Source organism: Macaca mulatta, chromosome 1 (assembly GCF_049350105.2).
Source record: "Macaca mulatta isolate MMU2019108-1 chromosome 1, T2T-MMU8v2.0, whole genome shotgun sequence".
Classification (NCBI taxonomy): domain Eukaryota; kingdom Metazoa; phylum Chordata; class Mammalia; order Primates; family Cercopithecidae; genus Macaca; species Macaca mulatta.
In genome coordinates, this window is record NC_133406.1 from 169345294 (window position 1) to 169360770 (window position 15477).

A 15477-nucleotide genomic window follows, 5' to 3' on the forward strand; every position below is an offset into this window, starting at 1 on the left:
ATCAGTAAAAACCCAATTCTCAATTAATGTTAATTATGTCAAAAATCTAGGAGCTAGAAGCCATTATTCTTAGCAAACTAATGCAGGAACAGAAAAGCAAATACCACATGTTCTTACTCTTAAGTGAGAGCTAAATAATGAGAACACATGAACACATGGAGGGGAACAACACACACTGGAGCCTATGAGGGGGTGGAAGGTGGGAGGAGGGAGAGAAGCAGGAAATATAACTAATGGGTACTAGGTTTAATAATTAGGTGATGAAATAATCTGTACAACCAACCCCCATGAAACACGTTTACCTATGTAACAAACTTGCACATCTTGCACATGTACCCCTGAACCTAAAACAAAAGTTAAAAAATAAAAAAAAATTAAAAATCTAAGTCTATTAAAACTTGAACATTGATTTGAATTCTTTTTAAAATACAAACATTCACATACAATTCAGCTGGCTAGAATCATTAATCAAATGAAAGCTGAGACGCTTAAATGACTAGTGGCAAATACGAGGCACTATTGCCTAGACACCATTTGATAATTCAGAAGAATAGGTTTGTTTGTTTGTTTAAGTTTCCTGAATAGATGGGACATTTATTGAGTGTCTATTAGGTTCCATGAACTTTATCTTTGTTTTATTTTGTCTTCAATTTAACTCCTAAAGGGTTTATTATCTGTATTTTACATATGAGAAAACTGGTGGAGGTGAGAGCCAAACCTTTATCTACTGAATTCCAAAGTTCTTTTTATCATTAACATTTCCCTGCTGCAAGCTCTGAGATACGCAGAATTACACAAGGCTAACCAAAAAGTACTATTCCATTTCACTTATGACTAAGCAACACATGAGGCAAAAGCTATCACAAAATAAACAAAAGTAAAGAAACTTTAAACAAGATTCCTAAAATGAACAATAAAACAAACCACAAAGGCAGCATGTATTTTTTTCTAGACCATAGCTAAAAAAGCAATAGGATGAAAAAAGCCCCGAAATTCCAACCTACAATAAGAAGAGAATGTTTGTAAACTGAAATTAAGATGAATTTATAACAAATAGCAAAGACAAACAACATGTCAATGAACTTGAAAGGGTAACTTTCACCCGTTGTAACCTTTAAAAGCAGATTGGTGAGTGACTGAATGAATGAACAAACCAACCAATACATACATGAACAAAGAGACACTTTAGTCTATGTTGCTGGGAACAAACTTGAGCTGGTAGGCCAGGGGCTAGAAGCAAAAATTTCGAAATGAATTTTGGATCATCATATTCTTTTACCTGTGCCAAGAATCTCATGTTTCTGAAGTGGTTCTGTGTTACCTTTTCAGCAAAGTAAATGAGGTTTTAATTGGTTCCCTTCCTTGAATTAGAAGATAGACCCAAGATTCACTATCTTCACTGGTATTTTATGTAAACTTGCGCATTACACCTATAGTATTTTCAACCTTCACATTTTTAATTTTCGTTAGGCAATACCATAACAAGATCCCCTGTGTCAATGTGCTACCAGGAGGAAAAAAAAGAACTGAAGTAAAAGAAGCATCCATATAAAGTAAACAAGTTAGAAAGGCTCATTTTTCATTTGTTAACTAGCCTCCACACGGCTGTTGGCTGTGACAACAAATGATTTAATGAGTCTAATTTAAAATGCTCTTGTCTGTTTAAGATGGATGTCTCAGAAAATGCTTTCTAAAATCTCACAGCTATAGCAAAGGCTGCTTCAATGTACCCTGAGAAAAATCAGCACAGCTCTTCCACTTTTTTTCTAAGTTTCTGGTAGGCCAGATATCAAGCTAGTAGCAGCAAGAACTATAATATTCCTATTGTACCTGGGAATGTTTCCTAATAGTAATGGTAAATAGAATGTTTCAGATATACTAGCTCAAGAAACTGTAAGTATTTATCAACTGTGTAGAAAAGTGATTAGTCAACAAGACCCTTTCTGAATTATGTGATCATCTTCTCTTGTCAATCACTTATATGGCCCTTTAGAGAGATGCTTTGTCGGAAAAGGATGTCGATAAGGGACATGATGTATACTGGGCAATGCCAAAGAAAGGGCCACATCTCCAGGGGTGAACACTATCTAGGTTGTGGCATTTGATTTTAGAAAGCTTATAAATGTATTAGATTGAAGAGATGAGACCTTCCAAAATCCATTTCCCAAGTTCACAATCACACGTCTTCTTCCCCATGTAAAATCTTAGGTAGATTTTTAAAGTGATGAGCAGGTACAAAGTGTTATCTCTGAATTCGCATGATGCTTCCCATTGTATAAAGAAAAATTGCCTCTTTTTTATCATTCTTTGGTGACAGATAAAACACATTATACAGCTTCTGAGAAGGTCAGGTAGATTCAATTTTGTTGAATGACCTGCCTCAGCTCAAAACTGAGTATCTTGTTTTGTTCTTTCAACATAAAGAAGTCTAAATTCGATCAGTCTAAATGTGTACCCTTACTTTTTTGAATATCCAGATGTGGTGATTATCCAGAATTAACAAAAATCAGATTAACTAAAGTCACTTCCATAATATTTAAATTTACTAAAAGTGTTTTAGAAAAACAGAAGCAGGAAACTTGAGCACCAATACTAAAGGATGTACACACTAAATAAAAGCCTAGAAACCCGAAGAGCAGATGTGATTCAGAGCCGTCCTCACCGTGAAATTATTCAAGAAGTCAAAGAAACGAGGAAAAACAGTGTCAAAATATTTTCACGTTAAAAAAGTAATTAGCATATACTGCATAAATTAAAGAAATGTAGACAAACAGACAGAGCCATAATACAAATACCTTTGCAAGCCAAGTTTCAGTTTAGATAAATATAGTTTCTGCAAGTAGAAAAATGTAAGCTATTTCTCACAGCTATACATGTGTGCTTTCCCTGACTTTTGTAGCAATCTCAAAGAAACCAACAGGGAAGGGAGTGGGTGGAACAAATGCTACCGAGAAGATTGAGTAAATTGCCAACTGTCTAGTCTGTACAGGTCATTAACCTCATCACACTGAGCTTTTGTTCGTGGTCCAAATCTCAGACTTGGACCTGCAGGCTGAGCATTGTAGCAGGCTATTGTTTTCATGGAACTTTGTAGAAAACAAATTTCAAAATGTCAAATGCCGCATGCTATTTTCACACTCCACACTTGCCTCCTGAGTCTTAGATAATTAAAAGAAAAGTAAAAAATTTACTCCACTGTAAACAAAAATGAATGTTTTTGTTTGGGTAACCATAACAATTTCTTCAATCAAATAATTTCTGTAATGCACAACCCCCAAAATGTTTTTATCATGTGTGAGATGTAAATATGATCAGAGGTGTGTAATCCTAAATGATTTGCATTTATTTATTGCAATACAAATATATCATTAATAATGGTTACTTTCTAAGCTTAATAACAGATACATTTGTCCTCCCTAATGTGAGTGGGCATCAGCCAATCAGGTCCTTTGGCAACTGGTAATTTCAAGTGATGTTATTTTGATCGTCACTTTGTTCCTTGGTATGCAATCTCCATTTGAATCTCCTTATGCTGTTCTGTCATCTCTCTGGTTTCTTGTTTTATTCAATTACAGTTTACCAAATTTCATAGCATGAATTGCTTGAAAAAATATTTTTTCTATTCCTCTGATTTTTGTTTCTTCAAAGTTGGGTTTTGTCTTTTGTACTGTAAATTAAAAAAAAAAATTTAGGTTTTCTAGATAGCTGTGCCAAGTCATTTCTTTCATTTGCCCAATTTTCTAATTTGATCTATTTATTTCGATATAGTGCTTGTGACTTTCTGATTCCTTCCTTTAGTATCAGAAATCACTTTACCTTCTCTTACAAATTGTCTATGGTACGAGGGCTCAGTGTTTTAAGCTCTATGCACATTTTCTGTAACCTCAGGGCATGACAGAAAGGGTGAGGTAAAAAAAATCTCAGTTGACATAATGAACTAATCAGAAGTCTTGTCTATAATCCCCAGTTCTGCTTTTCTGAAATGTGTTAAATGCCCTGAACCAGAGCTAAATTCACATAACTGTGGGAAAATGTGCCATTTCCTTGGGGAATATTCTTAGACTTCAGGTTGGTCCTTAAAATTTTGTTGCTGCTCTGCAATATTCACTCTCTTTTTCTATAGTAATAGAACCTCTGATATTTAGCTTTGCTCACTGCTGATTAGGATAAATCCACACTTTACATTTTGTAGACTACATTCCTACATACAACTCCTTTGTAATTAAGTGTAGTCATCAACTTCTGGCTGATGAGATGCAAAGAAAGAGGTGAAAGCTTTCAGGAACCTTCCTTAAGAGACAGCATGCTTATCCTTTCTTCCAAACCACTGCTTGAAATATGAATGTTATCTTCTTATACATGTGATCAAGATGATAAATGATGCAGCACCATGAAAAAAGAAGCCTTTGGTCACCCAAATGCACCACACCATACCAACCCAAGGTCACCTATGTTTATGTAAGGAATAAATATACGCATACCTTGTTTAGCAACTAGTTAGAATTTTCTGTCATTTGTAGCCTAATTTTGACCTAAATAATACAACCCCTTTCAGGGAAAGGCAGCACTTACTGATTTTTAGTGTAAATGTCAAGCAGCTAGTTTGAGAGAGAAAAATGTAAGTATATGCTCCTAATTTTATTCTCTCTAGATTTAGAAGAATTAGTGAAAATTCTCAGGACTTTGTTAACATTCCCAAATAGCTTCTTGGTGATGGGGACAGTACTGCTCCACTCCAGAATCTTCTGTTTCTTTCCATAGCTGCGGCCTTTCTGAAATATTTGATATTGTGCTGCTTCTTGTTTCTTCTTGGCTATTGACAGTGACTGTGTTTTTTTGGCTGAGTTTTTAAATCTTTATTTCTGTAGAGTTTTTTTACCTGTTTGTAGTTCATTATATTAGAGATACAATAATAGAGCTCCATAGTACATTTTTAATCCAAAGCCCAAGATTCCATTTTTGTAGAATTTTGGGACTTGTTTCCTTTCTATCTAAGCCTAGAGCTATTTAGTATGTAAACATATTTTTTGAGAATAAAACTCATGGCATATGGTCCCTGGGATGTCTCATTTTACATGTCAATTTGATAGGGCCACAGGGTGCCCAGATATTTGGTCAAATATTATTCTGGGTGTGTCTATAAGGGTCTTTCTGTATGAGATGAGCACTTAAGTCTGTAAACTGAGTAAAGCAAATTGTTTTCTCTAATGTGGATGGGCCTCATGCAATCAACTGAAGGCCTGAAAGGAATAAAAAAGTTGACCCTACTGAAAGTAATAGGTAACTCCTCATGCTTTACTGCCTTTGAGCTGAGACATTGGTTTCTTTCCTCCCTTTGGACTCAAACTGAAATATAGGCTTTTCCTAGATCTCAAGCCTGCTGGCATTCAGATTGGAACTACATCATCAGTTCTCCAGGGTCTCTAGCTCGCCAACCGCAGATCTTTGGACTTCTCAGCCTCCATAATCATGTGAACTAATTCCACATAATAAATACAGTCGTACCTTCTGTTATTGTACTTTGTTTTATTGCACTTTGGGGATACTGTGTTTTTACAAATTGAAGGTTTATGGCACCCCTGCCTTGAGCAAATCTATCAGTGCCATTTTTCAACAGCATGTACTAACTTTTGGTCTCCATGTCACATTTGTTAATTTTTGCAATATTGTACATCTTTCATTATTTTTGTATCTGTTATGATGATTGATGATTTGTGACCTTTAATATATCTATTGTAATTGTTTTGCAGCACCATTAATTGTGCCCATACAAGACAGCAAACTTATTTGATAAATATTGTGCCTGTTCTGACTGTCCTACCAGAGAGCCATTCCCCTGTCTCTCTCCCTCTCCTTTGGTTTCCCTATTCCCTGAGACACTACAATATTGAAATTTGGCCAATTTGTAACCCTATAATGGCCTCTAATTGTTCAAATGAAAGGAAGGTCTCGTGTCTCTCACTTTAAATCAAAAAGTGGAAATAAGTAAGCTTAGTGAAGAAGGCATGTCGACAGCTGAGATAAGCTAAAAGCTAGGCCTCTTATGTCAATCAGCCAAATTGTGAATGCAAAGAAAAAGTTCTTGAAAGAAAGTAAAAGTGCTAATCCAGTGAACACGAAAATGATAAGAAAGCAAAACAGCCTTATTGCTGATATGGAGAAAGTTTTAGTGGTCTGGATAGATCAAACCAGCTATAACATTCTTTTAAGCCAGAGCCTGACCCAGAGCAAGACCCTAACTCTTCAATTCTATGAAGACGGAGAGAGGTGAGAAAGCTGCAGAAGAAAAGTCAGAAGCTAGAAGTTGGTTCATCAGGTTTAAGGAAATAAGTCATCTCCATAACATAAAAGTGCCAGGTAAAGCAGCAAGTGCTGATGTGGAAGCCACAGAGAGTTGTTCAGAAAACTCAACTAGGATAATGGAAGAAGGTAGTCAGAATAAAAATCAGATTGCCAGTATAGATGAAACAGTTTGCTATTGGAAGAAGGACTTTCGTAGCTAGAGAGGAAAAGTCAAAGCCTGGCTTCAAACCTTCAAAGGACAAGCTGACTCTCTTGTTAGGGGCTAATGCAACTGATGACTAAGTTAAAGCCAAGGCTCATTTACCATCAGAGAATCCTGCGGCTCTTAAGAATTAAGCTAAATCTACTCTGCCTGTGCTCTGTAAATGGAACCAGAAAATCTGGATGACAGCATTTATGTTTATAACATAGTTTGTTTAATATTTTAAGCCCACTGTTGAGACTTACTGCTTGGGGAAAAAAAAAAAAGATTTATTTGAAAACAGTACTGCTCACTGACAAAACAACTAGTCATTCGAGAGTTATCCAAGAGCACTGATTAAGATGTACAAGGAGATGAATGTTGTTTTTATGCCTGCAACATCCATTCTGCAGCCCTTGGATCAAAAAGGAAGTTTGGCTTTCAAGTATTATTATTTGAAACATATGTTTTATAAGGCTATAGCTGCCATAGGTAGTGATTCCTCTGATGTATCTGGACAAAGTAAACTAAAACCTAGATGCCGTTAAGAACATTCCTGATTCATGGGAGGAGGTCAAAATATCAACATTAACAGGAGTTTGAAAGAAGTTGATTCCATCCCTCATAGATGACTTTGAGGGGTTCAAGACTTCAATGATGGAAGTAATTGCAGATAAGGTGGAAATAGCAGGAGAACTAGAATTAGAAGTGAAGCCTGAAGATGTGATTGAATTGCTGCAGTCTTATGATAAAACTTAAATGGATAAGAAGTTGTTTTTTATGGATGAGTAAAGAAACTGTCCTCTTGAGATGGAATCTTCTCCTGGTGAAGATGCTGTGAACATTGTTGAGAAAACAACAAAAGACTTAAATATTACGTAAACTTAGTTGATAGCGTGGTGGCATAGTTTGAGAGGATTGATTTCAATTCTGAAACATCTACTTCAAAAATGCTATCAAGCATCATTACAAGCTACAGAGAAATATTTTGTAAAAGAGTCAATCAATGCAGCAAACTTCATTGTTGCCTATTTTAAAAAATTGCCACAGCTACCCCAGCCTATAGCAACCACCACCCTGATCAATCAGCAGTTATCAACATCAAGGCAAGACCCTCCACCATCAAAAAGATGATGACTTGCTAAAGGTTCAAATGATCATTAGCATTTTTAGCAATAAACATTTTTATTAAGGTATATACATTTTTTAAGAAATAATGCTATGGCACACTTAAATTCTACAGTATGGTATAAACATACTTTTCATATGCACTGGCAGTAAAAAAATGCATATAATGACTTTATTGCAATATTCATTTTATTGTGATGGTCTGAACCAAACCCACCATATTATCAAGGTATTCATATATCTATATATCTATACATGTATCTTACTGGTTCTATTTCTCCAGAAAGCCCTGACTAATATAGTCTCCAAATGCTTCTCCTCACATTCAAAGAGAGGGAGAATTCCATTGAGTAAATGAAGATTCATAATCTCCAGGAAAGTCTTGAGTATTGATAGACATATCTTAGGACTTAGTAACAAAATTGGTTATCGTGTCTTACACGATGAGGTCACATGTGAGCCAAGACTTAGAGTCAGCTATGTCTGTCATATGGAGTTACATGGTATTCTGTACATTATTTGTATTTACTGATGTACATGGGGAGGTGACTTGCAATATGGTGAGATAAACTCAGATTTTTATACATAGACATATTTTTTGGACTAGATTGGGAGAAGGAAAAAGTAAATATGCCAGATGGTACAAAAAGATGGCAAAGCCCCTGAAAAAGAATTCATACCAAGCAAAGAAGGAATCTAGAATGACAATTTTACAACAACAGGATTTAAGGGTTGCATGATAGCAAAGATATAGTGAGGTGGCAAACCCCATCAGTGCTACCCAGAGGCCAGCATGAAATCTCATCCCAGTGTGGCTGCCCTAGTGACAATGTATACCCCAAAGAGACCAACATCATAGGTATAAACAGAAAGTGACCCCTTCCTAAATAGCTTAATATTTTAGGGCTCAAACAATCCCAAACCATACAACTAAATATTATATATATATATACACATATCTTTTGCCCTCACAGACTACTGCCAAATTTTATAGCACTATGAAGTTTAAGAGCATTTAGAAACTGAAGAGGGTGAGGAACTGTAGCAGAAATGCAAATGAAATGACACAGGGGAAACCTCCATTAATTTATAAACTTTTGTAAGAAACTCTTCATTATTTTCAAAAACATTTGTGGGACAGTGAAATCTTTAAAGGTATTAAAATTCCTACATGAGATTAGAATCAAAAAGCTGAAGTATTAATATGAACTGACCCCATTCATACCTGTAGATTGGTACAATATTAAAATGTTTGGGTGATATGTGCTTCTTCTGGATCTCTCACAGGGGTGTCCTAGAAACAAAGCCTGCACATAAATAATTACGGTTTATTGTTCTAATCCAGTTTGTACAACTTTTTCTTTTAGAGAAGAATATGGGAGACTAAAGTCCAAGAGGAATTTGCACTTCACATCTCAATCCAGTTTATTTACTCTTATTCTTATAAACAACATTGTAGTTAAAATGGAACAAATATTCAGAATTCAGGAAGCTTCTTTTCAAATTTAACTTCTACCATACATAGGTATATCCCTGAGCCTCTTAAGAAACTAATAGTCATATAGCAAAAGCTTTTGAGAAAACTTTTCTCTCTTTTTTCTCATTTGAGTCCACTGCCTTCTGCTTGCCATTGGCAATGCTTTTGTTGACTTTGCTTTCTTCAAGTTGATTTCCGTTCTTACTGTTAGTATACAATAGCAAAACATGAAGGAAATATGTTTTTCAAAGGAAAAGACAAACAAGGACATTATATTCTTTTCCTCCTTCAGTCTTTAAGTCCCAAAATGCCTAATTTGATTTAGTTTTGCTGATTGACACTGGCATTCAATAAGTATTTTTTGGACACCTATCTAGCACTGAGCTAGGTTCTGTCTAGCACTGGGCTGTGTTTTAGGGACTCGGTGGCAAACTAGACAGACTGAATGCCTGCTTTTATGGAGCTTGTAAACTGATGAAAGATCTAAATACATAAGAAAGATCCACAGACAACTACAATACAATATGCAGGAGAGGCAGCAATACATAGTGAGGAAGAGCCTGGGCCAGAGCCAGACTGCTTTTAAGCTTTGCTTCTGCTGATTGCTTATTATCTTTTTAGTTTGTTGTATGGATAAGTGGCGAACATAAAAGCATTCATTAAGTGCTAAATAATTCTTAGCTACCATCATTAGCCCTTTACCGTCTCTGATATTGTCTGTTTTTATATTGCTGTATGTGTATGTTGTCTGTCCCATATACTATTCTAATTGTTATTATTATAATTATTTATTATAATGACTATCACCCCAAAATCTCTTGTTCTAGCAGCACACATTCATTTTTGTGGAACTTTCTTTTTAAGTTTTTGCTTATAATTCTGGGTCAGAGAGATTCTCTGAAAATGTTACAAGAAATCTATTGCTTGGTAATCTGAAGGAGCAAAATGTTGTGGTTGTTCTTGTTTCCTCTAAATTTTAGTCAATTGTAATCATTACCCATTCTCCCAGACACAGCCCCTCCTCTCCCTGTTTTCCTATCGGGGTCCTTTGTACCTTCTGAGAGATTTAGTGACAGATGCTTCGCTACTTTTAACAAGTTCAATGATAGTATTGCCAGAAGGGTGACCATCATTATTGTCTCATCAAACTCAGTGGGAATTATATCATCTTTGAACCTGTGTGTCAACACAAATCAACAAACTGTAACTACTTAGAAATGACACAATAGAACCATCCCTGACATTAATACATTTTCTACATAACGCTAAGATCTTGCTTTTTCTATTCCTTTATTTTAAAATAGAATTAATTAATGTTTTTATTTCAATTCCTGCTAGTGCATATCCCTGATGTGGAAAATCAACCAACAAGAAAAAAATTATTATGCTGACTCTTTCTTCCTGTTTTGCAGTTTTACTATGCCCAAATAGAAATCCTGATGGGAAAGGAAACTGCCTTGCTCTATCTATAATTTATCAACATGAAAACATTAGGGTTTTAATCATAAAATTCAAGAGGTCAGTCTTATCTCCTCAACTGTGCTCTGAAGATTTTCTAAGAGGAAGAAATGCATTTCCTAAGCATAAAACTGTAATTACTAAAGTTGATGGGGGGAGAGGATATGCAAATATATAAAACATTCCATGTGGATATGCATATAACCTGTAGAAATCAGGAGTGTGATTATAGGGCATGGGCAGAGAGGGAGGAGTAAAGAGGTAGGTGGCAACCCCAAAATGTCTGCATAAGAGAGAATTAGGGCAGCAAATAGGTTGGAAGGGTGAGGCTGGAGGACTGGTCTGGGAGCTGCAATTGAATAGCAGGACATGCCTTCACTTAGATTGAATTTAATTTGAGGCAGTTTTGGAGAGGCCTTAGGGAGACTATGGGAGGGCTAAACCTTATAAATCCCTTTTTGATGCCAGTACTAGAGAGGAGTAGAAAAAGTAATAAAAACATAAACATGATTTACATCAGGATATGTTGTACGTTCAGTGGCTGTGATGGAGCAGATGATAAAGTCAACAGATATATAACTGCCATTGCATACACTGAATTGCTCTGCCTTAGGTAACAGATCTTTACTTCTAAAGGTAACAAAATGTTAAATCTATTCAGAAGAATTGGCATAGTTCCACCCTCTGTTCTTATCCTGTGCTTTATTCTAGGTAATGTTCTTTAAGAACATTCAAGTAACCATAAGAGTTCAGCAAATATTTTCTGAACACATCTACATATTCCCATATCACAAAAATCCCATTCAAACATTTTCATTGTTAAAGTTGGCTTGTTACACACCCACATCTTCCTCTCTAGGTTGTGAAATTTACAAAAACAGAGACCATTTCTAACTTAGTGTCATTAGTAATAATAATAGTAACTAACATTAATTCATTACTTATTTTCTGTAAAGCACTAGACATTACTTCATTTAATCTCCTTAACAACCTATGAGGAATGTATTCTTTTTTTTTAATACTTTAAGTTCTGGGATACATGTGCAGAACGTGCAGATTTGTTACATAGGTATACATGTGCCATGGTGGTTTGCTGCACCCATCAACCCGTCATCCACATTAGGTATTTCTCCTAATGCTATTCCTCCCCTTGCCCCCCAGCCCCAGGCCCTGGTGTGTGATGTTCCCCTCCCTGTGCCCATATGTTCTCATTGTTCGGCTCTCACTTATGAATGAGAACATGTGATGTTTGGTTTTCTGTTCCTATGTTAGTTTGCTGAGAATGATGATTTCCAGTTTCATCCATGTTCCTGCAAAGGACATGAACTCATCCTTTTTTATGGCTGCATAGTATTCCATGGTGTATATGTGCCACATTTTCTTTATCCAGTCTATCATTGATGGGCATTTGGGTTGGTTCCAAGTCATTGCTATTGTGATAGTGCTGCAACAAACATACGTGTGCATGTGTCTTTGTAGTAGAATGATTTATAATCCTTTGGGTATATACCCAGTAATGGGATCATGGGATCAAATGGTATTTCTAGTTCTAGATCCCTGAGGAACTGCCACACTGTCTTCCACAATGGTTAAACCAGTTTACACTCCCACCAACAGCGTAAAAGTGTTCCTATTTCTCCACATCCTCTCTAGCATCTGTTGTTTCTTGACTTTTTAATGATCGCCATTCTAACTGGAGTGAGATGATATCTCATTGTGGTTTTGATTTGCATTTCTCTAATGACCAGTGATGATGAGCTTTTTTTCATATGTTTGTTGGCTGCACAAATGTCTTCTTGAAAAAGGTCTGCTCATATCCTTTGCCCCCTTTTTTTTTTTTTTTTTTTTTTTTTGAGATGGAGTCTCACTCTGTCACCCAGGCTGGAGTGCAGTGGCACAATCTCGGCTCACCACAAGCTCTGCCTCCCAGGTTCACCCCATTCTCCTGCCTCAACCTCCTGAGTAGCTGGGACTACAGGCACCCACCGCCACGCCCGGCTAATTTTTTTGTATTTTTAGTAGAGACGGGTTTTCTCCATTTTAGCCAGGATGGTCTTGATCTCCTGACCTTGTTATCCACCTGCCTCAGCCTCCCAAAGTGCTGGGATTACAGGTGTGAGCCACCGTGCCTGGTACCTTTGCCCACTTTTTGATGGGGTTGTGTGGTTTTCTTTCTTGCAAATTTGTTTAAGGTCCTCGTAGATTCTGGATATTAGCCCTTTGTCAGATGGATAGATGGTAAACATTTTCTCCCATTCTGTAGGTTACCTGTTTACTCTGATGATAGTTTCTTTTGCTGTGCAGAAGCTCTTTAGTTTAATCAGATCCCATTTGTCAATTTTGGCTTTTGTTGTCTATGTCCTGAATGGTATTGCCTAGGTTTTCTTCTATGGATTTTATGATTTTAGGTCTTACATTTAAGTCTTTAATCCATCTTGAGTTTTTGTATAAGGCATAAGGAAAGGATCCAGTTTCAGCTTTCTGCGTATGGCTCGACAGTTTTCCCAATACCACTTATTAAATAGGGGGTCCTTTCCCCATTGCTTGTCTTTGTCAGATTTGTCAAAGATCCAGTGGTTTTAGATGTATGGTGTTATTTCTGAGGCCTCTGTTCTGTTCCATTGGTCTATATATCTGTTTTGGTACTAGTACCATGCTGTTTTGGTTACTGTAGCCTTGTAGTATAGTTTGCAGTCAGGTAGCATGATGCCTCCAGCTTTGTTCTTTTTGATTAGGATTGTCTTGGCTATACAGGCTCTTTTTTGTTCCATATGAAATTTAAAGTACTTTTTTTCTAATTCTGTAAAGAAAGTCAGTGGTAGCTTGATGGGGATAGCATTGAATCTATAAATTACTTTGGGCAGTATGGCCATTTTCATCATATTGATTCTTCCTATTCATGAGCATGGGATCTTTTTCTATTTGTTTGTGTCCTCTCTTATTTCCTTGAGCAGTGGTTTGTAGCTCTCCTTGAAGAAGTCCTTCACAACCCTTGTAAGTTGTATTCCTAGGTATTTTATTCTCTTTGTAGCAATTATGAATGGGAGTTTGCTCATGTGGCTCTCTGTTTTTCTATTATTGGTGTATGGGAATGCTTGTGATTTTGCATATTGATTTTATATCCTGAGACTTTACTGAAGTTGCTTATCAGGTTACGTACTTTTAGGGCTGAGACGATGGGGTTTTCTAAATATACAATCACGTCATCTGCAAACAGAGAAAATTTGACTTCCTCTCTTCCTATTTGAATACCTTTATTTCTTTCTCTTGCCTGATTGCCCTGGCCAGAGCTTCCAATACTATGTTGAAGAGGAGTGGTGAGAGAGGGCATCCTTGCCTTGTGCCAGTTTTCAAAGGGAATGCTTCCAGCTTTTGCCCATTCAGTATGATATTGGCTGTGGGTTTGTCATAAATAGCTCTTATTATTTTGAGATATGTTCCATCAATACCTAGTTAATTGAGTGTTTTTATCATGAAGGGCTGTTGAATTTTATCAAAGGCCTTTTCTGCATCTATTGAGATAATCATGTGGTTTTTGTCAATGGTTCTGTTTATGTGATGGATTATGTTTATTGATTTGCATATGTTGAACCAGCCTTGCATCCTAGGTACGAAGCTGACTTGATCGTGGTGCACAAGCTTTTTATGTGCTGCTGGATTCGGTTTGCTAGTATTTTATTGAGGATTTTCACATTGATGTTCATCAGGGATATTGGCCTGAAATTGTCTTTTTTTGTTTTGTCTCTACTTCATTTTGGTATTAGGATGATGCTGGCCTCATAAAATGAGTTAGGGAGGAGTCCCTCTCTTTCTATTTTTTAGAATAGTTTCAGAAGGAATAGTACCAGGTCCTCTTTGTACCTCTGGTAGAATTCGGCTCTGAATCCATCTGGTCCTGGGCTTTTTTGGTCCATAGGCTATTAATTACTGCCTCAATTTCAGAACTTGCTATTGGTCTATTCAGGGATTCAACTTCTTCCTGGTTTAGTCTTGGGAGGGTGTATGTGTTCAGGAATTTATACATTTCTTCTAGATTTTCCAGTTTATTTGTGTAGAGGAGCTTATAGTATTAGTTTGTATTTCTGTGGGATCAGGAGTGATCTCCCCTTTGTCATTTTTTGTTGTGTCTATTTGATTCTTCTCTTTTGTCTTCTTTATTAGTCTGGCTAGTGGTTTATTTTGTTAATCTTTTCAAAAAACTGGCTTCTGGATTCATTGATTTTTTGAAAGGTTATTTGTGTGTGTGTGTGTGTGTGTCTTTTCCTTCAGTTCTGCTCTGATCTTAGTTATTTCTTGTTTTCTGCTAGCTTTTGAATTTGTTTGCTCTTGTTTCTCTAGTTCTTTTAATTGTGACGTTAGCGTGTTGATTTTAGATCTTTCCCACTTTCTCCTGTTGGTATTTAGTGCTATAAATTTCCTTCTAAGCACTGCTTTAGCTGTGTTCCAGTGATTCTGGTATGTTGTGTCTTTGTTCTCATTGGTTTCAAAGAACTTATTTATCTCTCCCTTAATTTCATTATTTACCCAGTAGTCATTCAGGTTGTTCAGTTTCCATGTAGCTGTGCGGTTTTGAGTGAGTTTCTTAATCCTGAGTTTTAATTTGATTGGACTGTGGTGTGAGAGACTGTTTGTTGTTGTTGTTGTTGTTGTTTGTTTGTTTTATTTATTTATTTTTGAGATGGAGTTTCGCTCTTGTTGCCCAAGCTGGAGTTCAATGGTGCAATCTTGGCCCACTGCAGCCTCTGCCTCCCAGGTTCAAGCTATTCTCCTGCCTCAGCCTCCTGAGTAGCTGGTATTACAGGCACGCACCACCATGCCCGGCTAATGTTTTGTGTTTTTAGTAGAAACAGGGTTTCACCATGTTAGCCAGTCTGGTCTTGAACTCCTGACCTCAGGTGATCTGCCAGCCTTAGCCTCCCAAAGTGCTGGG